The following is a 23162-nucleotide window of genomic DNA, read 5'->3' as shown; positions in this document are numbered from 1 at the left end:
ATTCCGGTGCTTTTACCTACTTTTCACCAACCTCGCGCACTTTTAGTTGCTTAGATCTCGCCATGTGTTCATCATGTATTTTTAATGATTTTAAATGGGACGTCGTCAACACGTCTTATGGCAGTGATCATCAACCCGGCATCATAAAACTCATACCATCTTACCCAACTCTAACAAGCAGGCCACGCCGGTGAAAACTACAGCTCGCGAAGTGGCCAGTTTTCACAGAAAACGCTAAGCTCGATGAAGTTTTCTCATCGGAGATTTCTGTTGAGGAAATAAACGAAGAGTGCGTCAAAATTTTAATCTCAGCAGCAGAAAAAGCAATACCGCAATCATCCGGCATCGTACCCAAGAAATTCAACCCTTGGTGAACAAACGAGTGTACTGATGCCAAAAAAACTACAAAATAAGGCCTGGGGAATTCTACGAAGATACCCCACCTACGCCAACCTCATCAACTTCAAACAGGCAAAAGCCAGAGCCCGATTTATTCGAAGACAGGCAGAAAAGGATTCATGGCAAAAATACATATCATCAATTAACAGTTCAGTCACATCTAAACACATCTGGGACCAGGTGAGGAAGTTCAAGGGAGAGTACTCCTCCTACACAATACCACTGCTTACAAGTCCAGACACACAATCAACACTAGAAGACCAGGCCAACCTATTAGAACACTTTTATAAGGTATCATGCTCAGCAAATTACACCAATACATTCCTGAAATATAAAGAAAATGCAGAAAGACAAAGATTGCCTACTAGCAGTACCTCAAATAAAAGTTATAACCTTCCGCTTACGCTGCACGAATTGAACAGGGTACTCTCTGCCGGTAAAAAAACGGCAACAGAGTCTGACCAGATACACTACGCAATGTTGGCACACCTATCCCAAGCATCCGTGCGGGCACTTCTCCAATTCTTCAACAAAATATGGGACTCTGGCATAATGCCTGAAGATTGGAAAAAAGCCATAGTCATACCATTCCTAAAACCTGGTAAACCCCCAACAACACCAAGTAGCTATAGACCCATTGCATTAACAAGTTGCCTTGCAAAAACTTACGAAAGCATCATAAATATTAGACTTACCTTCACTCTGGAATCGGAGCACCTAATAGACGCACACCAGTGCGGATACCAAAAGGGCTGTTCCACCACTGATCACATTGTTAGGCTGGAACAAGAAATACGACAAGCATTTCTACACAAACAGCTCTGTCTCTCGGTCTTCTTTGACCTAGAGAAAGCATATGACACAACTTGGAGATACGGAATTCTCAGAGATCTAGCAAACTTAGGGATTCGCGGGAGAATGCTGAACTGCTTACACGATTTTTTATCGAATAGAACTTTTCAAGTACGTTTGGGTACGGTACTGTCACGAATATTTGTCCAAGAAAATGGTGTACCACAGGGCTGCATTTTGAGCACCACCCTGTTTATTGTAAAAATGAACTCCATCAACAGGGCTATACCCCGTACAGTCATGCACTCCATCTATGTTGATGATCTACAAATTGCATGCCGAGCCTCCAGCCTATCATCCTGCGAAAGGCAACTCCAAATTACAATAAATCGGCTTACGAAATGGGCTGACCAAAATGGTTTCCGCTTTTCAGCCCAAAAAACCACAGCTGTTCTCTTTACACAAAAGAGAGGACTGTTCCCTGAACCCGCGCTCAAACTATACAACATCAACATGCCGGTAAAACAAGAACACAAATTTCTAGGAATCACATTCGACCGAAAACTAAACTTTCTGCCACACATAAATGCACTGAAAACTAAGGCAAACAGGGCACTCAATGTGCTCAAAGTACTCTCCCATAAACACTGGGGTTCCGATCGATTCTGCCTTATACGTATTTACCGATCCCTTGTACGCAGCATTCTAGACTACGGATGCATAGTCTACGGCTCGGCGCGAAACTCATACATCCGCCGTCTTGACCCTATACACAACCTCGGTCTCCGTCTGTCAAGTGGTGCTTACAGAACATCACCTGTGCAAAGTCTATACGTAGAATGCAATGAGCCCCTTCTATGTGATCGAAGAGCATTACTAACCTTGTCATATGTTATAAGAATAAGGTCGTCACCTAAACACATCTGCTATGAAATTGCCGCAAAATGTGACTCGCGCTCACACTACCTCAACAAACCGAACCTAATCAAACCACTTGTCCTACGTTTCGAGGAATACTGCCGCTTTTATACCATCCCTGTTGAATCACTAGATGTCGCTATTAAACCACCAAGACTGCCGCCATGGTTTGACCTGTCACAGCTATGCGAATTTTCACTAAGCCGTTTCAACAAAAAAAGCACCCCACCAGAACACATAATCCAAGAATTTTATACACTTCAGCACGAATATAGGGATTACGAAGAATTTTACACAGATGGCTCAAAAACGGAGGACCACGTGGGTATTGGGATTGTGACGACGAAAAGCGCAATTTCTGTGAAAGTACCACGTAGTTTTTCCATTTTTTCAGCTGAAGCTTATGCCTTGAGTGAAGCAGTTCGGAAAGTCATCGCTGAAAAATACCAGAAAGCAATCATATACACCGACTCACTAAGCACACTAAAAGCACTACATATAAAATCCGAATGTGAGCCTATAGTAGGCGACATTCTAAACATGGTATACTTAAACAGCCAGGCAACCTGCATCCGTTTCTGCTGGGTCCCAAGTCATGTTGGGATACCTGGAAACGAAAAAGCAGATAAGTATGCTTCCCAGGCAGCCCATAAAACAGTAACAAAAGTGAAAATTCTCCTTAAAGATATCCAGAGAACAATTCGCCTGGCCCTACTAGCAAAATGGCAAAAGCAATGGGACACCTGCACGAACAATAAGCTCCATTTGGTGAAACCCACACTCGGGGAATGGAAAACCTGCCGTCACCAGCAACGGTTTATTGAAGTTGTATTATGCCGACTTCGCATTGGACACACACACTTGACACACAACTTCTTACTCGCAAAGGAAGAACAACCAACGTGTGAAAAATGCCAAGAAGCGTTAACACTTATGCACATCCTAATCACATGTCCTACCATTGAAACACAGAGACAAAAACATTTCAGCAAGCTATACAAACAACACGTACCATTACACCCTGCTTTGTTCCTAGGAGATGACCCTCTAGTACCTCTGTCTGACTTGCTAAACTTTCTGAAAGAATGTAATCTGTTAAAAAAGCTTTAAAATCTCATCTTTTTAGCGTCCATTCCTGAAAGTCTTGTGTCTGGCGCAGCGTAGCCTTAGCTGCTTTTGCGCCATAAAAAACCAAATTAACCTAACCTAACCTAACTTGTTCAGGGAACCCATGGACCAAAGATTTGCGAGAAACTGATGAAACACGTCGCTGCTTCAATTGCATTTCCTTTCGTCCACGGTGATGCATGTTGTCCATTACGTGAACAAGAGGGAGGTGAGGGGGGGCATCTGCGATAGAACTGTGCCTCCCCTCCCCCCTTGCGGAACACCCTGCGTACGCTCACGAGTATAATGAACTAGAAATTCGCAGGCTACACGCGCCAAAGCACGAACTGAACGGAGTGCAACATTCGTATTTGCCGCGCGCTGAATTACAAGTCACTGGATTGGATACCGAGGCCGCACCCTCATAGCCAGTGCGCGCCGCCCGAGTTAGTCTCGAACGCAAAGCCTCGGAGCGTTGTTCCAAAAAACGCACAGAAATAAAATTATTTCTCCTCACAAAAGCGCGAAGGAAGCAACGAAAGCCGGCGTGCGTCGAAGCCGCCGAACGTGTGCCGCGCGCGTGCGGTTCTTAGACGGTGCGTGCGTTGTGTACGGCGCTGGTGAATCGGTGTTGTGCCCGCTAGTACGGTACCGCTTTCCCCGAACGGATTACGATGTTTTCCTGTTCCCTCCGTCGTACTCGGCTCAGCGGAACGCTCCATACCCGATCACGGACGGCCCGCGCCCTGTGAGAACGCAAAAACAAGGCCAGCGGCTCGCCAGAATCAACGGTGAGTTCGCCGTGCCGCTCAGCGCCCGACCGAGTTTGCGCCCGGAGTCGTGCTAAGCCTAACGCCGCCGATCTAACGGTACAGTTCGCTTCGTGACAAAAAGGAGGCGGGCACTTGGGGTCCCGCTCATTCGACTTCAGCTGCGGTTTGGCGAAAGCTCGTTTTTTTTTTTTTTTTAACCGACGGTCGCGTGCTCGTTCTTCAAGCACGCGCGAGCTAGAAACATGTGATCGCACATTCCGCCTGCGGACTAAAATTGCTTTCGTTTTGTTGTCAGTTCAGCGAGCGGTACACCAGTCGTTCCAGCTGTTCGTGTGGCTGGCGCTGTCAGATTCCGCGCTTCATGCACGCATTTGACATGACTTCGGGGCACTGAGCGCAGTCTTGGTGCGCTTTTCGAACCTGTACAATGACGAATTTTGCGTCCGGCCCGTACTTGTTTGAACACGGTACGAGGTCCAAGACACTGCTAACGTTTACAAAGCGTTCGCGTTGGGCGCTGTGTTTTGAATCCGGTTCAACCCAAAGTGCCGGTATGTTTTCGAAGCTCGATAATTGACCAGTCCTGGGTCGTTGCCTCTTCGTTCGGGCGACTCATTTTTTTGGTTTGGCAACGATCGCGTTTGCGGCGCGTGGGAGCGGTTTATTACAAATATAGGTTAGTCGGCCGTAGTTCTCGTTAGGTTTGCGAGCGCGCGGTTGGTTTCGCGGCAACGATTCTTTCGCCCACTTGTTCGCTCTATGAGGAATTCCGGGAAGTGATCGCACGCTAATCGCTACCGCCTGATCGATCAAAGAACCAAGCGCTGATAAGACTCAGCTTTACGTCACACAGATTTTATGATCTCTGTTATTCAAATGCGTGTTAAAGAACGCTCGTTTTAGTGAAGCGTCTGACTGATATCACTCCAGTTTTTTTTTTTTTTGCTTCTGAGAGTGTAATACTACCGACTGCGATACTCTAACGTCTCGTAGGTAATGTCGAAAATCGGGATATCTTCAAAACAAATATTTGAAACGCCGAAGCTAGAAATCTGCGTTTCACACCGAAAATAGATACGTACGTGATCATCGTAACGATGGCGCCTGTTATAAATAACCTTCATTGATGAAGTATATGTGATAATCTTGCATGTGATTGTTTTACAGCAATTTTGACGGTTCTCTGGTGCAGCCTTGCTTTCAGATCGGGGTGATGGGTCACTGCTGCCCGGTTTCGGTGTTTGCGATAGCTGCGCATTACGTAATTCCCAAGATTTCTTTATTGCTTTTTCCTTTATTCTAATCGATTTTGCAGATTATGTTTTGGTCAGTACTGATCTCAGAGACCACCGAACTGATTATTCTAAAACAGACTTAGTGGATGCATTAAAAGCTTCAAAATAAATTTAAACACCCCTACCTCTAAAAAAAAAAATATCATCGCGTAAAATTTCTGACACTTTTATTGCATGGGTGCACATCTGCACTCAGTGGCACGACAAACAAATCAAAGAATATGCCTCTGGTTTGAAAACACCTCCCAACTTAGTTGACCGTCCTTGAAGCGATCACTGGTTCCATCGTGACCAATGAAACGTAGCGTGCCGAGGGGTGGATTTGACGCTCTGGTCCTGTTGGCTCGTTCATAAGGGAGTGTCGCCAAAGCTCGGGAATATACCGAGTTTCGCGACACTTGGACGATCCTGCAATAGAGACTCAGCGCGGAGAACCTGTCTGTGACGTCATGTGCAAGTTATCATATCAGGATAAAGTTGGGGGGAAAGAGATAGCAGAAGAAAGAGACACTGTATCACGTGCACACTTGGGCGAGCACATGCGGTCTATACAGGTGGTCGCTCAGATTTGTTGAGTTCGGGTTCATCAGTAGTGCTTTAGTTGCTTCCTGCGCTGTCGAAGCACACAACCAAGCCTCCTAGAATCTTTCTGCATAGGAAGTGGTCTGGAGTCCAGTTGGTCCAGAACCGTCCGGAGCGTGCATCGCTGGTCGTTGTATAGCGAGCGTATAGCTGCGCAGGGCGTGTTCGATGGTCTCTTCAGCCCCGCAGGAGTCGCATGTGGATGTGCCCGCCGTATACCGCCGGTTCGAAACGAGTACGCCTTTGTGAATGCAACACCCAACCAAAGGCGGCATAACAGTGTCGCATCGGAGCGGGAAAGTTGCGATGGTAGCTGTATAGTTTAGTGTAGTGGTATCTTGAGATAGGTATCAAGCTCATATTTTCGTTTCATTTATTTCGCCCTTAAAGGCCCGAAGGCATTACATAAGGGGGGACAAGTAACAAGATAGGGTACAATGTTCAAGAGGAAAAAGCAATTAAATAAAAACTAAATAAATAAATAAATAAAAGCAAATAAGTTTACACAGGAGACAGCAATCAGAAATCACATGAACGAACTAGAACAAGATAAAAAAGAATACACAATGCTTTACATATGTTAAACAATTGCAGAGCAAAACTAAGTACAATTCTAAAACGATTAGCGATAAACACTAAGTAGTTGAGATTGGTGACACAGAAAATTATTCCAAGGAAAGTATAGCGGATGTTATCAGAACTGATTGTAACGTAAGTGTGAAGAAAGAAAAGTGGACGAAAAAAAAATGACTTACCGCTGACAGTGACTGAACCATTCCCCATTTCCTATACATTACCTTTACTGGCATCAATCATTGCCTGCTCTCATTAATAGAATGTGTTTGGGATTATAGGCCTGCGCACGATAGCGGGGTGTAGTCCCCCCCCCCCCCCCCCGGGCACCTAAGACTGGGGGCCCCAAGTGTGCCCCAAACAGTGAGCTAATAGGGAGGCAAAGGTAAGGGGCACTGCGGCGAACTTTTTAGATTTAGAGTACTTGGTACTCAACTATTGGGAGAGCAGAAAGCCGTCTCAGCACTACTATCATCAACAGTTTGGACGTATCTTTAAACAATTGTTTAACGATATGGAGTACTTCGTACTCTACTATGGCAGAGCATTAGGCCGGGCCTCACAAGTGGAACGACCGCCTGCGTTATGTGTTTAGAAGAAAATGTTCGACGATTCAGAGTTCGTTGTTCTTTACTATGAGAGAACATTGAGCTGTCCCGGTACGCCGCCTTGGGTGCCAATGTTAGCGATTCAGAGTACGACGTACTCTACTATGGGAGGGGGGGTTAGAAAAAGGGGGTAACGATTTAGAGCACAGGGTACTCTTCTATGGGAGAGCGTATAATGCCTACACATTTTCTACCTTACACGACAAATCAGATAATATATAGCTGTAGACCTTGATTGGCTAAAGCTACAATACATATCCAAGTGACCTGACAAAGGTAAAGCGGGATTCTTGAGTGAATAATGAAATGAAACGAAACTTGATGGTAGTACTGCGCAATGCTACAACGGTCCCATGGTCTACTTAGCTCATTCTTTAATTACATTAACCCTCTTGTTGAGTTTTGGTGAAAAAAATGTCTCGAAAAAGTGTGCCAGGCGTGCGCCGAACACGCAGCACTGTCGCAACGTCAGCATGGAAAAGCGGCATTTTTGTCGCGCACTTCATATTCTCGTGGGTAGTGGTAGTGGCACAGGCCTTGAATACTATCTGAAAGACTATGGTGGTGGTTAGGAAGAGAAAGAGGCACCTGATTTCTGCAGCCCGGTCGGGAGCACGGCGCAGTGCCTGTAGTGCATAGGGCAGCTAATACTAGGGCGCTTGGCCGGCAGTTTCCCTCGCTCTTATCAAACATCAATTTAGACACTTCGAGGCTGCGCTTATCGACGTTCACTTATTTTTCTCCCCCAATGTGAGATAAACAGTGTCGTCATTGAGGGTGTTGTCGAAGTGAATGGTAGATGAGTGTGGTGCGCCGGTTTCGGTTTCGCCAGCTAAATTGGCCAAATTGCATCGCTCTGCGGTGAACATACCAGTGGCCGCTTTTCCGAAATTTCAAAGTGGCTATGGACTATTTTTAGGAAGGGCTTGAAATCTCCCATTTAACACGACCGGCTGTTACTACTGGTTAAAAAGTTAATCATGTTAACTTCTACAATTACGGCCGTAATTATCTTTGTACCCATCTGAAGATGCCTTCTGCCAGAGGATTGATATGTGGGGCTTGAACGTCCCAAAACCACCACTTGATTATGAGAGACGCCGTAGTGGAGGGCTCCGGAAATTTCGACCACCTGGGGTTCTTCAACGTGCACCCAAATCTGACCACACGAGCCTACAACTTTTCCGCCTCCATAGGAAATGCAGCGGGATTCAATCCTGCGACCTCCGGGTCAGCAGCCGAGTACCTTAGCCACTACCGCCGCGGCGGGGCTTATGCCACAGGAAGGTAACGCCGCAGGTAGCACGTATATACCTCCTTTCTGTAGCTTTTAAAGAAAATATTGGACGCATTTTTTTGAAACACTCTGTATATCGCGCCGATTCGGTGTATCTAAGCGGGGCATTGTTTTCGCAATAGAAAAAAAAAAGAATTGTTGAGAGCCAGCGCTGTTTGCGTTCCCTTTCTGGGTGTATTGCGATTTTTTCGCGCTGTTTTTTTTAAACAATAAAGCGAAAAGAATGCACATTCAAGTCCGGGACGTCACGGGCGGATGTTCGCGCGAAATACAAATGTGACACTTTCACCTTGATTTACTCGTCTCCTAATAAACCTTACAATGTTCAAGTTGATGCCGTAAGAGCCGTCGCAATTAATCAGTCTAAGCAAATTAATTGCCAAAACGTGAACCTGAAAAAGATAAAAAAAAACATATTTTAAGTGTTTCAAGTTGAGCGTCTGTCGTGCCATTTCCGCCTGAGCTGTTTTTCCGCTCGTAATATTACAATTCGTTGCACCGACTGGCCGAGCACACGGCCATCTTCTAAAGGAAAATATACATAAATTCTAATGATATTATAATATGTGAGTATTCACGTCCCTAACCAAGATATGATTACGAGAGACGCCCCATATAGTGGAGGGCTCCGGGAATTTCGACCATTTGGTGTTTAACGTGCTTTGACACTGCACAGCACACGGACCTCTAGCATGTCGCATTCCTCCGGGATCGAACTCACGACCTTCGCCTCAGCAGCCGAGAACTCTGGCCGCTGATCCGGACGATATACGTTAATTCTGCGCTCAAGGAAATGCGCAAGTGGTGGCGTGGAGTCGAACTCGGGCCGTGGCTTCCGGCTTAGCATTGTTGTCAGGTAATGGTGTGAGATCGGTGAATAATAATAATAATAATAATAATAATAATAATAATAATAATAATAATAATAATAATAATAATAATAATAATAATAATAATAGCCTACCACGCCTCGTGGCACTGATAAAATAGCGAAGCTGATGACTTGTTCTCTGTATTCCATTTATATGTTTTGCGAGGCTTAAATATATATTTTATCACTGCTCTTCATCATAAACTCTTTGCTAAGCCTTGAGGTAGTATGATACCATAGAGTTTCTCAAAATTAACTAGAGGGCACTCTGGGTCTGCGATCGTTCAGCGACCATGGGAATGATGGGTAGTACACACATTTGTCTAATCTTCGTACTTGCAGCTTCGTTCTTTGCTGTGTTTCGATTTTGTTTTGAAAGAAAGATTCAACACTCTTGAACTTCGTGACCCAATTTAGAAAGGTAATTTGAAAAAGATAGAGTGGTGAAGCGCAATCGTCGAACATTTGCTGATTTTTGTTTCGTGAAAAAACACCTTCAAGCAACACGAACACACACGGAACCAAGAGCAGGCCAGAAGTACGAAGTTTAGACAAATGTGTGAACTACCCATCATTCCCATGCTCGCTGAAGCGCCGTGTGTTGCAGCTCCCATAGACACTAGCGCCAGAGTTACCTCTAGTGTATATTGGGAAACTCTATGTATGATACATCCAGCTCTTGCAACCTCAAAGTATCACGTGACAGTGTTGTCACGATGGTAACGGGCACACCATTTGTTGGGCCAGCTGTGCCTTCATTCTTTTTTTTTTTACTGTGTGTGGTTTGTATCGGTAATTACCCAATTTCCGTGGCGCACACCCTTCAGCGATGCCTACCGGCGTTACCACGGATCCTGGCTGGACGTAAAAGCTGGGTAAACGCACGTCAAAGAACCCGATATGTTCGAATTTTCCGGGGCCACCCACTATATGGCGTCTCTCGTAATCACAGCTTGGTTTTAAGACGTTTAACCTCAACAACAACAACTATTATTATTATTATTGTTATTATTATTATTATTATTATTATTATTATTATTATTATTATTATTATTATTATTATTATTATTATTATTATTATTATTATTATTATTATTATTGGACATGTAAGCCTCACCAAGAACAGCTTCGCCATTGTTTTTTAAAATGTCACTGAACATTGCCGCTTGAATGACCAACTTTTCCGTTAATCACACATGAATCATATCTGAAGCGGACATTATTGACGTCAGTATGCCGTCAGAGGGGGGGGGGGAGGAGCATTTACATAGACCAAAATCTGGGCACTGATTCTAAAATGATTTTCTCGTTCCACTGTGGTGTTTCAACTTATAGTGCCCTGAAATAAATGAATAAATAAATAAATAAATAAATAAATAAATAAATAAATAGTTCATCAGGAGTGCAAAGCCCCCAAAAATTGCGGAACTGGGCAGCCTCTTCTGTTTCTGTTCGGTTTGTTTGTTTATTTCCTCCTCGCTTTCTTATTCCGTAATTTTCTCTTTCCCAGTTATCTCTGTCGGGTTTTCGCTCTTTATTTCTATTCTTCTTCCTATTTTAGGCTTTTCTCTCTCTTTCTATATCTCGCCTGCTTCGTATTCGTTTACAAGGCTACACGCGGTTTCGCCTGCGTTACACCAAGCGATGACAACACACGACAGCGTATGACAGCATTACACCAAGCACTGAGAACATACGACAGCGTGTGACTGCCCGTCCTGCTAAAGTGCTCCGCGCCTAATATGGCTCGAGACGATTCCCGCCTGCCGCGTCTTATACCCTGACAAATCGTTATTAATCGTAATAGGCGAGGAGACACTAATTCGAGCGCCGTCTAGTCTCAAGTAACGAAAGGGTAATATCTCGAGCAGCCTCGGCCCACGCGTTTAATCGAGACCCCTACACCGTTCGATTGAAGGACCGAATCGAATAGAACGCTAGTCGTCTATTGGTTACTGGAAACTTTCGAATATTTGCCACAGCACCCTGCTGCTCATGTTATAGTGGACACACACACACACACACCCACACACACACACGCACACGCACACGCACACACACACACACACACACACACACACACACACACACACACACACACACACACACACACACACACACACACACACACACACACACACATATATATATATATATATATATATATATATTGTGAGCGCTGATTGTGTTGCTCATCATTTTCACTTTCACCTGCGCATACAAAGCACCGTGATCATCATCATCGTAGCGGCTCGCTGCTTGTTCGGTTGCTGACTCGCGCGTCTGGGTTGACAATAAAACGGTCGCTCCTTCGTACCTGACGTCGTCTCACAAGTGGTGGAGCGTGCTGTGATTCCCAAGTCCTCGTGCACTACCGGTCACCCCTGGAGCTCCGATCAGGTCGACGGCTGTGCTTGCCAACAGTGATGGCGCAAAACGACCCACCCCCTACCGCCTTCTTCGCACCACCCGCTCAGCCTGCTGGGCCTCACCACACCGTGAGTACCTCGCAACGAGACCCTCCAGTGTTTTCTGGCCTTCGCGGTGAGGACGTAGAAGAATGGCTGGACAGTTACGACCGTACCAGTGCTTGCAATTACTGGGATGAGGCACATAAGCTGCGCTATGTACCCTTTTATCTGAAGGAGGTTGCTAAGACGTGGTATCATAACCACGAACGCGACTTTCCTGATTGGTCAGCATTCACGGTGCAGCTCCGTCAAATATTCGGCACTTCTACAGGACGCTCTGAGGTAGCTAAACAGAAGCTCGCTACCCGCATCCAGGGGCCTGACGAATCGTACACATCGTACATTGAAGACGTTCTGGCCCTCTGCCGCCGCGCCCAAAAGGACATGCCGGAGGCCGATCGTATTCGGCAAGTAATGAAAGGCATCAACTCCGTCGCCTTTAATGCTCTTGTCATGCAGAGCCCGACAACAGTTCAGGACATTATTACCACCTGCCAGCGCCTGGACGCACTTTACTCAATGCGCCTTCCACACGCCTCCTATGACACTCGTCTTACTGGCGAGCATGAGCTGCGAGCTCTAATTCGCACCATAGTGAGAGAGGAACTTCACAGCCTTGTTCCTGCCAGCGCACCGACTTCACCTGCCCGCTCACCCCCTCCTAACCTGCGGGAAATTATAAAGGACGAATTGGCGTCGATGACGAGCGTCGCACGTGCCCCGCCTCCTGTGCCCTTACATGTGCCTACGTATGCCGAAGTCGTGTCACGGCCTCCTCCACCTACTCCACCTGTAACTACGGACGTCGTATACGACCATTTGGCCGCGATGGCAGCCAAGGCACCACCACAACCACACTTCCCTGCCTGGCGCCCTACGCGCCCCGTCTGTTACTACTGTGGCATAAGAGGACATATCTCCCGCTTTTGCCGTCGGCGTCAGCAAGATGAACGACGAGGTTATTCTTCGTACGAGAGTGACCGGGCTGCGAGGTCTGACCCCTACGTTCCAGGAACCTACATTCCCTCGTCACGACGTTCGCCTTCGCCTCCTTTGTCCCACGGTGAACCTCGTTCTTCCCGCTCACCCCGCCGTCGTTCACCATCGCCCTTCCGCCGTACTACTTCGCCTTTACGTTCTGCCCTGATGCCCCTCGACAGCCACTCGGAAAACTAGCAGCTGCAGTTTTTGGAGGAGAAACTGCCTGTCGTCGAAGTGTCCCAATTCCTCCTGCGCGCCCTGCAAATTTACTAACTGTTTGTGTAGAAGGCATTTCGGTTGACGCACTCGTGGACACTGGAGCAGCCATTTCGGTCATTGATCGCGAACTATGTCATCGTCTACGAAAAGTGCAAACTCCATATGTTGGTCCGGTGTTACGTGGTGCTAATGAAAATAGAATTTACCCTATTGGACAATGCACTGTTCGTGTTCTGATCGACGGAATTCGTCACCATATACAATTGGCTGTGCTTTCTTCATGTGCTCATCCGATTATATTGGGCTGGGACTTCCTGTCAGCCGCTTCCGCTGTCATTTCGTGTGGTCCGCCCGTTATTCGCATTACGGACACTGAAAATTCTAGTGCTTACGATTTTTCGTCGCCTCACCTTGTTGCAGCTGCAGACTTTGTACTGCCCCCGGCCCAAGAACGTATCCTCACCATTAGATCCAGCGATACCATTGACGGTGACGCAGTGGTTGTCCCCGATCAGCGCTGCATTTTCCGAGGAATCGCCATCGCATGCTGTCTAGTGCGGTTTTCGCGTGGTCATGCCAGTCTCACCGCCTACAACACGACAACAGAGCCACAACTACTGCCAGAGGGGTCCACTGTTGCCAGCCTTATCGACATAGCACCGGTATGTGTCGTCACTGTATCGTCTCCGCCGTCAGTCGCTAAGTGTACGCCACCAGGAGGCTCATCTAATGCGCTTAAAGCCACTTTGAGTCCATATCTCACTCCAACGCAAACTAATGACTTAATGGCCCTTTTAACAAAACACAAGACTTGTTTTGACGTTTGTTCGGATGGCTTAGGTCAAACTACGGTGACCTCTCATCACATCGCCACAGACGGTTCTCGTATTATCCGCCGTCGCCCTTACCGCGTGTCGTCTTCAGAACGCAAGGTCATCGAGGAACAAGTCAATGACATGCTCGCACGTAACGTTATCAGACCTTCCACAAGCCCTTGGTCTTCTCCTGTTGTCCTAGTTAAGAAAAGGGACGGATCAGTGCGATTTTGCGTTGATTACAGGGCACTAAACAAAATTACGCGCAAGGATGTATATCCTATGCCTCGAATTGACGATGCACTTGACACCTTACAGGGTGCAGAATATTTCTCAAGTCTCGACCTACGATCTGGGTATTGGCAGATCCCGATGCATGAGTCTGATAAAGAGAAGACAGCGTTTGCTACTCCTGATGGTCTCTTCGAATTCAATGTGATGCCTTTTGGGCTCTGCAATGCCCCAGCCACATTTGAGCGGATGATCGATACGGTGCTGCGTGGCCTAAAATGGAAGACCTGTCTTTGTTACCTGGATGACATCGTCATCTTTTCATCCAGCTTCTCGCAACACCTAGAACGTCTAGACGAGGTGCTCACATGTCTAGCCAAAGCCGGTCTCCAGCTAAATACCAAGAAGTGTCGGTTTGCGAGCCGCAGCATCAAAGTGTTAGGCCACGTTGTCAGCAAGCTTGGCATCGAACCTGATCCCGACAAAGTGGCCGCTGTGCTGCACTTTCCTAAGCCCACCACGCTCAAAGACCTTCGCAGCTTCCTCGGCTTAGCCTCTTACTTCCGCCGTTTTGTCCGTGATTTTGCCACTATCGCGGCTCCTCTTCACAAACTCCTGACCACAAGTGCATCATTTCTTTGGACAGATGACTGTGAAGCTGCTTTCCAGACCCTGAAGCGATGCCTCACGTCAGGGCCAGTTCTTCGCCATTTTGATCCCACAGCCCCTACTATATTACACACTGACGCAAGTGGGCACGGAATCGGCGCTGTTCTGCTGCAGCGTGACCAGGCTTCACAAGAGCAAGTCGTGGCTTACGCGAGCCGTACTCTCTCCCCAGCGGAACGCAATTACAGCATCACTGAACAGGAATGTCTCGCTATCGTATGGTCCGTGCAAAAATTTCGCCCCTATTTGTATGGCCGCCGCTTCACGATCGTCACGGATCATCATGCGCTCTGTTGGTTGTCATCATTAAAAAACTTGTCAGGACGCCTCGGTCGTTGGGTGCTCCGACTGCAGGAGTATGACTACAATGTCACATACCGGTCGGGCCGCAAACACCAAGATGCCGACGCTTTGTCACGCTGTCCGCTGTTGCAAAATCATGACGCATCTACCTGCTGCGCAGCACCTCCCAGCCAAGAGACCACGCAGATGACCAGTCTTAGTCCCATCGAGCCCACTGCACCGGATGACTTCCTTCAATCCGCAGACCTCACCTCGCTCCAACGTGCAGACACATACTGCCGTACAATCATCGATCGGCTCACCGGCTCATCTCGTGCTCCCAACAGCCGCTTGCGACGACAACTCACGCGTTTCAAACTTCATGACGGAACGCTACTTCGACAAACTTACCATCCTCTCGGTAGCCGATGGGTCCCGGTCATACCTCGCTCACTTCGACTCCAAGTCTTAGAAGCCTTTCATGACGACCCGACGGCTGGCCACTTGGGTTTTCATAAAACCTACGATCGCATTAAGACTCGCTGCTTCTGGCCTGGCCTCTCCACTAGTGTTTCCAGGTACGTCACTTCCTGTTCATCATGTCAACACCGAAAACGTTCGACATCTCTTCCCGCCGGCCCTCTACAGCCTCTACCGTGCCCATCCGCTCCCTTCGAGTTCGTCGGCATAGACTTATACGGACCCCTTCCGCTTACCGCCGCCGGTCACCGCTGGATTGTTACTGCCGTAGACCATCTTACTCGCTACGCTGAGACGGCAGCTCTTCCTACTGGAGCTGCCAGCGAAGTAGCCGACTTTGTTCTGCGTGCCATTATCCTGCGCCACGGCGCCCCTCGTGTTCTCCTGAGTGACCGTGGCAAGACATTTCTTTCTCGTGTGCTCGCTGAAGTTTTACAGGCCTCTGACACAATCCATAAGACCACCTCGGCATATCATCCGCAAACCAATGGTCTTACTGAGCGTTTTCATAGAACTTTGTCAGACATGATCTCTATGTATGTCCAACCCGATCACAAGAACTGGGACACAATACTACCTTTCGTCACGTTTGCCTATAACACTGCCATACAACGCACTACAAGTTACAGCCCGTTTTTTCTTGTGTATGGCCGTGCACCATCTTTTGTTCTAGACACCAGCTTTTTGTCCACGCCTTCTGTCCCATCTGCGTCCCTTCCGGAAGAATTCGCTGCCCGTGTCAACCACTGCCGCACAATCGCCCGCGCCAACACCTCTACCATTCAGACCCAGCGAAAAGTTCGTTGTGATGCGACACGTCGAGTTGTGTCATTCTACCCAGGCGACGAAGTGCTCCTCTGGACACCTGTTCGCACACCCGGCCTCTGTGAAAAATTCATTCACAGATACCTGGGTCCTTACACCGTGCTTGAACGAACATCGGCCGTAAATTATCGCGTCGCGCCGGTTACTTCGGCTTCTGATCGCCGTCGTCGCGGGACCGAGATCGTCCATGTGTCTCGCCTGAAACCTTATATCCAGCGCTCATACACTTACTAAATGAACGTCTTGCAGACCGCTTTCGTGTAGGGGGGAAATAGTGTGAGCGCTGATTGTGTTGCTCATCATTTTCACTTTCACCTGCGCATACAAAGCACCGTGATCATCATCATCGTAGCGGCTCGCTGCTTGTTCGGTTGCTGACTCGCGCGTCTGGGTTGACAATAAAACGGTCGCTCCTTCGTACCTGACGTCGTCTCACAATATATATATATATATATATATATATATATATATATATATATATATATATATATATATATATATATATATGTGTATATATATATATATATATATATATATATATATATATATATATATATATATATATATATATATATATATATATATATATATATATGTGTATATATATATATATATATGAGATATAACAGACAGTAATGCCAAGGAATGTACAGGGGAAGTTATTAGAACCAATGGAATGTAAATAAGAAGAAAGAAGAAAGAAAAGTGGATGAAAAAATTACCAGCTGTGAGCAGGAATAAATTTTTTCATCGACTTTTCTTTCTTCTTTCTTCTTATTTACATTCCATTGGTTCTAATAACTTCCCCTGTACATTCCTTGGCATTACTGTCTGTTATATCTCATTAATATTGTGTTAAAACACGGAAATGCGAGCCCTTAGGTATACACTTCAATCCCTTATATATATATATATATATATATATATATATATATATATATATATATATATATATATATATATATATATATATATATATATATATATATATATATATATATATATATATATATATATATATAGCTTCCGTTGAGGCATCCTGATGTCGTGAGCGTAAGGTATAAATTATGGTGGTTCGTGTGGGCGCCATCACGATGTGGATTAACCTCTCTGTCTCTCTAGAAGCACAGTGCTCCCTGAACTCCTCGACCTCGACACAAATATAGCAGCAGCAGCGGCAGGTTTCACTTTCAGAGCCCCGTCCCGTTTTTTCGTCCGGATTCTTGGACAACAAGGCGGCCTCGATTCGCGAAGCTCCGAGGGCTTCCGTGTGCCGCTTTTATTCTCCCGGTTCTCAGCGGCGGTTTTTGTTTTCCTTGCTTTTTGGAGATCCCCCCTGCTTAACCGGCCTGCTCTTTTGTTAATTCGAATGATATAACAAAATAGGAGAGTGATAAATCAACATAGTTGTAGCTTGGGCTAGTTATGTGGTTTCCTCTCTAACTAAACTTGATAATTCACGCCAATGTGTTTTTGTTCTTGAGTGTCGTTGGTGTGCGGACATCGAGCTTTTACTGCGAAAGCTGCTATGAGATCAGAACATGGCTCACGCGCGGCACCGTAGTTGTCCGCCGCCGCCGGTGTCCGTAACCACTTCGCACAAAATAAAAAAAAAAAGAACTTAGTACTAAGGACACAGTGGGGCTCTAACCCCGGTCTACTGCGTACGAGCCCAGTATTCTACCCCTGAGCCAAACTTTTTTTTTTCTTTATTGAACCCTGAGCCAAACTTACCTTAGGAAGGCTTTACGTAGGGAAAGGAATCGCTCCAATATGAGTAATAAAGCGTTTTAGAACAGCAGAACAACAACCAGGTGTCGCACAGTGCGAATAGCGTAATGAGTGGGTCGTCCGATGCTGCAACGTTTAACGAAAGCTTGTTCTTGATCGCGTGTTAACTGCGGCGCATACCCACTTCTGGCATGATCCCTCATCGTTGTCCACCACTGCATGAATGATTGGCACGAAACTCCGTGCAAGTGTTTAGCTAATGCCACACTTCTTAGAAGAATGACGAAAAATAGCATAGTGAATGCCGGCCTACTACCAAGAAATTATCACTATGCCGTAGTGGGTACCCAGATAGTGTGCTTGCAACTGTTACCCGATTGGTGTTTAGAAAAGGCTCTGAAAAGCCGCTGTTCTAGCTTTCGCTGTGACTGCAGTGCTGTGCCTTCCGCAGAGGCCTGGCGTTCTTTAAGCGAATGAGTGCTTTTTAACATAGAGTTTCCTAATATACAGTAGAGGGAACTGTGGTGCTAGTGTCTATGGGAGCTGCAACGCACGGCGCTTCAGCGAGCATGGGAATGATGGGTAGAACACACATTTGTCTAATTTTCGTACTTCTGGCCTGCTTTTGGCTCCGTGCGTGTCCGTGTGGCTTAAAACTGCCTTTTCACAAAAAAAAAAAAATAAATTAGCAAATGTTCAGAGTTTACGCTTCACAAATTTATTGTTTTAGGCTCATCATTTTGAATCGAGTCAAAAAGTTCAAAAGGGTTCGTTCTTTCCTTCAAAACAAAACCATAACCAGCAATGCACGAAGCCGCAAGTACGGTTCGCCACCCGCAAGTACGAAGACTATAGGTAAATGTGCGTACTACCCGTCATTCCCATGGTCGCTGAACGATTGCAGCGCCAGAGTACCCTCTAGTTAATTTTAGGAAACTTTATGCTTTTTGAATCAATAATTATTAAAGAATTCTTTGGGGGTGGTGCTTTTCAAATGATTGAATGATTGAACAGAGTGGGAACTTGGGGTAGTTGGTAGATTGTAGTAATCCTGCCAGGTGTACTCTTCTATTGATAATGTTTGGGGTTTCACGTCCCGAAACCACGATACAATTATGAGACACGCCGTAGTGGAGGGCTCCGGGAATTTCGGCCATCTGGTGTTCCTTGACGTAACTGACATCGCACAGTACACGGGCCTCTACCGTTGCGCCTCAATCGAAATGCGATTGCCGACGCCGGGATCGAACCCGCTACCTATGTGGGAGCAGCCTAGCGCCTCAGCCACTGGTCCACCAACGCGGACTGTTTTATATCGTTTGTTATTCGGTATTGTTGTTGATTTGCGTCTTACGCGAACGCTGTTTCTGAGCTGTCACTTTCGCTACAACGTAAGTGACGTCACTCAAGCACTGGGTAATGACGAATGGTCCTGACTACTTGGAAAGAAGCTTCTGGCAAAGCCCCCCCCCCCCCCTCCCACCCCTTTTTTTTTGAACGGGCGTCCACAGCCAGACGAAATCACCCGTAGCGAAAGTCACAGGCGGGTGTTTTGCGTAGTAACGGTCTTTCGTGCGAGCGTGGGCGGAGAGAGTTCGGAGCCGAGCAAGTCGACGAGCTTCTTGGGCGCAACACAGTGTCTGCGAGACACTGGCGTTTTCGTTCGTTGAAAAAGGAAGTATATCATCATCATCATCATCATCATCATCATCATCAGCCTGACTACGTCCACTGCAGGACACAGGCCTCTCCCATGTTCCGCCAGTTAACCCGGTCCTGTGCTTGCTGCTGCCAATTTATACCCGCAAACTTCTTAATCTCGTCTGTCCACCTAACCTTCTGTCTTCCCCTAACGCGCTTCCCTTCTCTGGGAATCCAGTTAGTTACCCTTAATGACCAGCGGTTATCCTGTCTACGCGCTACATGCCCGGCCCATGTCCATTTCCTCTTCTTTATTTCAACTGTGATATCCTTAACCCCCGTTTGTCCCCTAATCCGCTCTGCTCTCTTCTTGTCTCTTAAGGTTACACCTACCATTTTTCTTTCCATTGCTCGCTGCGTCGTCCTCAATTTAAGCTGAACCCTCTTTGTAAGTCTCCAGGTTTCGGCTCTGTAGCTAAGTACCGGCAAGATACAGCTGTTATATACCTTCCTCTTGAGGGATAGTGGCAATCTACCTGTCATAATTTGAGAGTGCTTGCCGAATGTGCTCCACCCCATTCTTATTCTTCTAGTTACTTCGATCTCGTGGTTAGGCTCTGCGGTTATTACCTGTCCTAAGTAGACATAGTCTTTTACAACTTCAAGTGCACTATTACCTATCTCGAAGCGCTGCTCCTTTCCGAGGTTGTTGTACATTACTTTCGTTTTCTGCAGATTAATTTTAAGACCCACCTTTCTGCTCTCCTTGTCTAAGTCCGTAATGATGAGTTACAATTCGTCCCCTGAGTTACTCAGCAATGCAATGTCATCGGCGAAGCGCAGGTTACTAAGGTATTCTCCTTTAACTTTTATCCCTAACTGTTCCCATTCTAGGCTTCTGAAAACCTCCTGTAAGCACGCGGTAAATAGCATTGGGGAGATTGTGCCCCCCTGCCTCACACCCTTCTTGATTGGTATTCTGTTGCTTTCTTTATCAAGCACTATGGTGGCAGTTGATCCCCTGTAGATTTCTTCCAGAATGTTTATATATACTTCATCTACGCCCTGATTCCGCAGTGTCTGCATGACGACTGATATTTCTACTGAATCAAACACCTTCTCGTAATCTATGAAGGCTATGTATAGTGGTTGGTTATACTCTGAGCATTTCTCTATTACCTGATTGATAGCATGATTGTGGTCAATTGTTGAGTAGCCTGTTCGAAATCCTGCTTGTTCCTTTGGTTGATTGAATTCTAATGTTTTCTTTACTCTGTTAGCAATTACCTTTGTAAATAGCTTGCATACTACAGAGAGCAAGCTGATCGGCCTGTAATTCTTCAAGTCCTTGTCATCTCCTTTCTTATGTATTAAGATATGTATTATGTATTATTATGTATTATTATGTATTATGTATTAAGGAAGTATATATTGTAAAGGAAACTTTGGGGATGACGAGCATAGAGGAGAAAGAAAGACGTATAACCTGTGACCTCGTGTTTCGCGGTATTAAAGGCGTATGTAACAAAAGGTAATACGGCATCCCAGTTCTTGTGATCTGCCGCGACGTACATTGAAAGCATGTTGATGATGGTACGATTGGTGCGCTCAGTGAGGCCGTTGGTCTGAGGGTGGTATGGCATGTAATACCGATACTGGCACCCACAAAGCCGTAGCAACTCTTCGACAACGTCAGCGGTAAACTGTCGGCCGCGATCACTTATCACCACACGAGGGGCCCCGTGACGGTGTATGATCGAGTGCAGAAGAAACCATAACACTTCATATGATGTGGCTGAAGCAACCGCCATCGTTTCAGTATACCGTGTCAAATAATCTACGCATACAATAATCCAGCGGCGGCCGGTGGTAGACTTGTGAAAAGGGCCCAGTAAATCTATGCCGACTTTTTCGAATGGTGATGTCGGTGGCTTTAACCGGTTGCAGATGACCGGCCATTGGCGTGGTAGGTTGTTTGTGGCGTTGGCAGACATCACAACTTGCGACGTAGTGCTTGGTGGTCTTCCAGAGTTGAGGCCAGTAAAAACGTGGTCGGATACGGTAAAGCGTTCGGGCAAATCCAAGGAGCCCAGACGCGATGTCATCGTGCATGGCTTGGAATACCGCAAGGCGCAGGCATTCTGTCACGACAAGGAGTAGTGTGGAACCATGGCTGCAGTAATTGCTGCGATATAGTAGGGCGTCATGAATCGCGAATGGCGTGGCGCGTTTCGGGCAACGAGCCACATCGATCATTCGTTTTAGCGAAGGGTCACGCTGTTGCTCGTGAGGAGAAGTTGGAGGAGATTGCAGCCAGGTAGTTATCGAAATCATCATCATTAGCATCCACAGTCACCGATGGAAGACGAGATAAGCAGTCGTCATCTGCGTGACATCGACTGCTCTTGTAGGTCACAGAATAATTACATTCTTGAAGCCGTAAGGCCCAGCGTGCCAACCGACCAGCTGGGTCACGAAGTCCGACAAGCCAACAAAGCGAATGATGATCTGTGACGATCTTGAATATCCGGCCGTACAAAATAAGGTCTGAACTTTTGGACGGCGAAAACTACCGCAAGACATTCCAGTTGGGTGACTGCATAAATCCTCTCCACCTTAGTCAAAGTACGACTTGCATACGCCACGACGTGCTGGCGGCTGTCGTGATATTGAACTAGCACGGCACCAACACTGATACCACTAGCATCTGTAGGCAGTTCCGTGAGTGCCTCCGGGTCGAAATGGTGCAAGAGATGCAAGAAATGGTGCAAGTAAGCAAATACTTCAGCTGCTCGAAAACAGCCTCACACTCAACGGTCCATCGGAATGGGGCGTTTTTTTGGAGCAACTCTGTCAGAGGATGAGCAAGCTGGGCGATGTCTTTGATAAACCGGAGAAAGTAAGAACACAGGCCCACAAAGCTACGGAGATCCTTCACAGACGTTGGAGCGGCACGTCAGCGTCGGCAAGATCCTTCCGTACGGGAACGAGAGGCCGAGGCAGCACGTCAACGTCGCGAAGCAGATCTCGAAAACGGCCGACAATTTGAAGCGGCGAGGAAGCGCGCATATTGCCAGGCGAATTAACGGAAGAAAATTTCACGGTATTACTTCCAGGAGCTTCGCCCAATCTCATCATAATTCACCTCGTGGATCTGCCGTCAATTTTTTTCTGTTGAGTGTGAGCGCTGTTATCTCTTCGTCACAAGTAGAGGACAGCGGTATTGTTTATCGGCATCCTCCATGTTTACTTAAGCCCGTTTAACCTTTCGAAACCACGGTTCGAAACCCACAGAACTTCGGCGCGCCTGTCTTTCACTTCTACTCCTGTGAGATCGTCGAGTTGATCGTTTTCCGCTCTAATTGTAAATGCATATTGCTCTGCCAATGTAAATACTCCGCATTTTATAAGTTAAAGGTTCCTCTTTGCCACTCAAAACATGGCATCTGCCTGAAGAGAGATGTCAGAATTCGTAATTAAATTTACCGAAAAATTCAAATATCTGACTTAAAGGTAGCGCTAGCAGCGTGGATCTTTACTACGAAGTAAGCTGGTCTGACATGCTTCTGTGACCTGTGCGTTTTAAACAATTGTTCTGTTCT

The 23162-nt window shown here is 46.6% G+C and overlaps 1 protein-coding gene across 1 annotated transcript in view; it reads left to right on the top strand.

Moving 5' to 3' along the window:
* The first annotated feature begins 3765 nt into the window (after positions 1-3765).
* LOC119167161 (beta-1,4-glucuronyltransferase 1) overlaps positions 3766-23162 on the top strand; it is a 444090-nt gene continuing 424693 nt past the window's right edge. The window contains exon 1 of the mRNA XM_037418601.2: positions 3766-4007. The gene's annotated coding sequence lies outside the window, so the exon portion shown is untranslated. The remainder of the gene's footprint in view (positions 4008-23162) is intronic.

The sequence above is a fragment of the Rhipicephalus microplus genome, chromosome 6 (genome assembly GCF_043290135.1).
Source record: "Rhipicephalus microplus isolate Deutch F79 chromosome 6, USDA_Rmic, whole genome shotgun sequence".
Lineage (NCBI taxonomy): Eukaryota > Metazoa > Arthropoda > Arachnida > Ixodida > Ixodidae > Rhipicephalus > Rhipicephalus microplus.
This window is presented reverse-complemented; position numbering and strand designations above follow the sequence as displayed.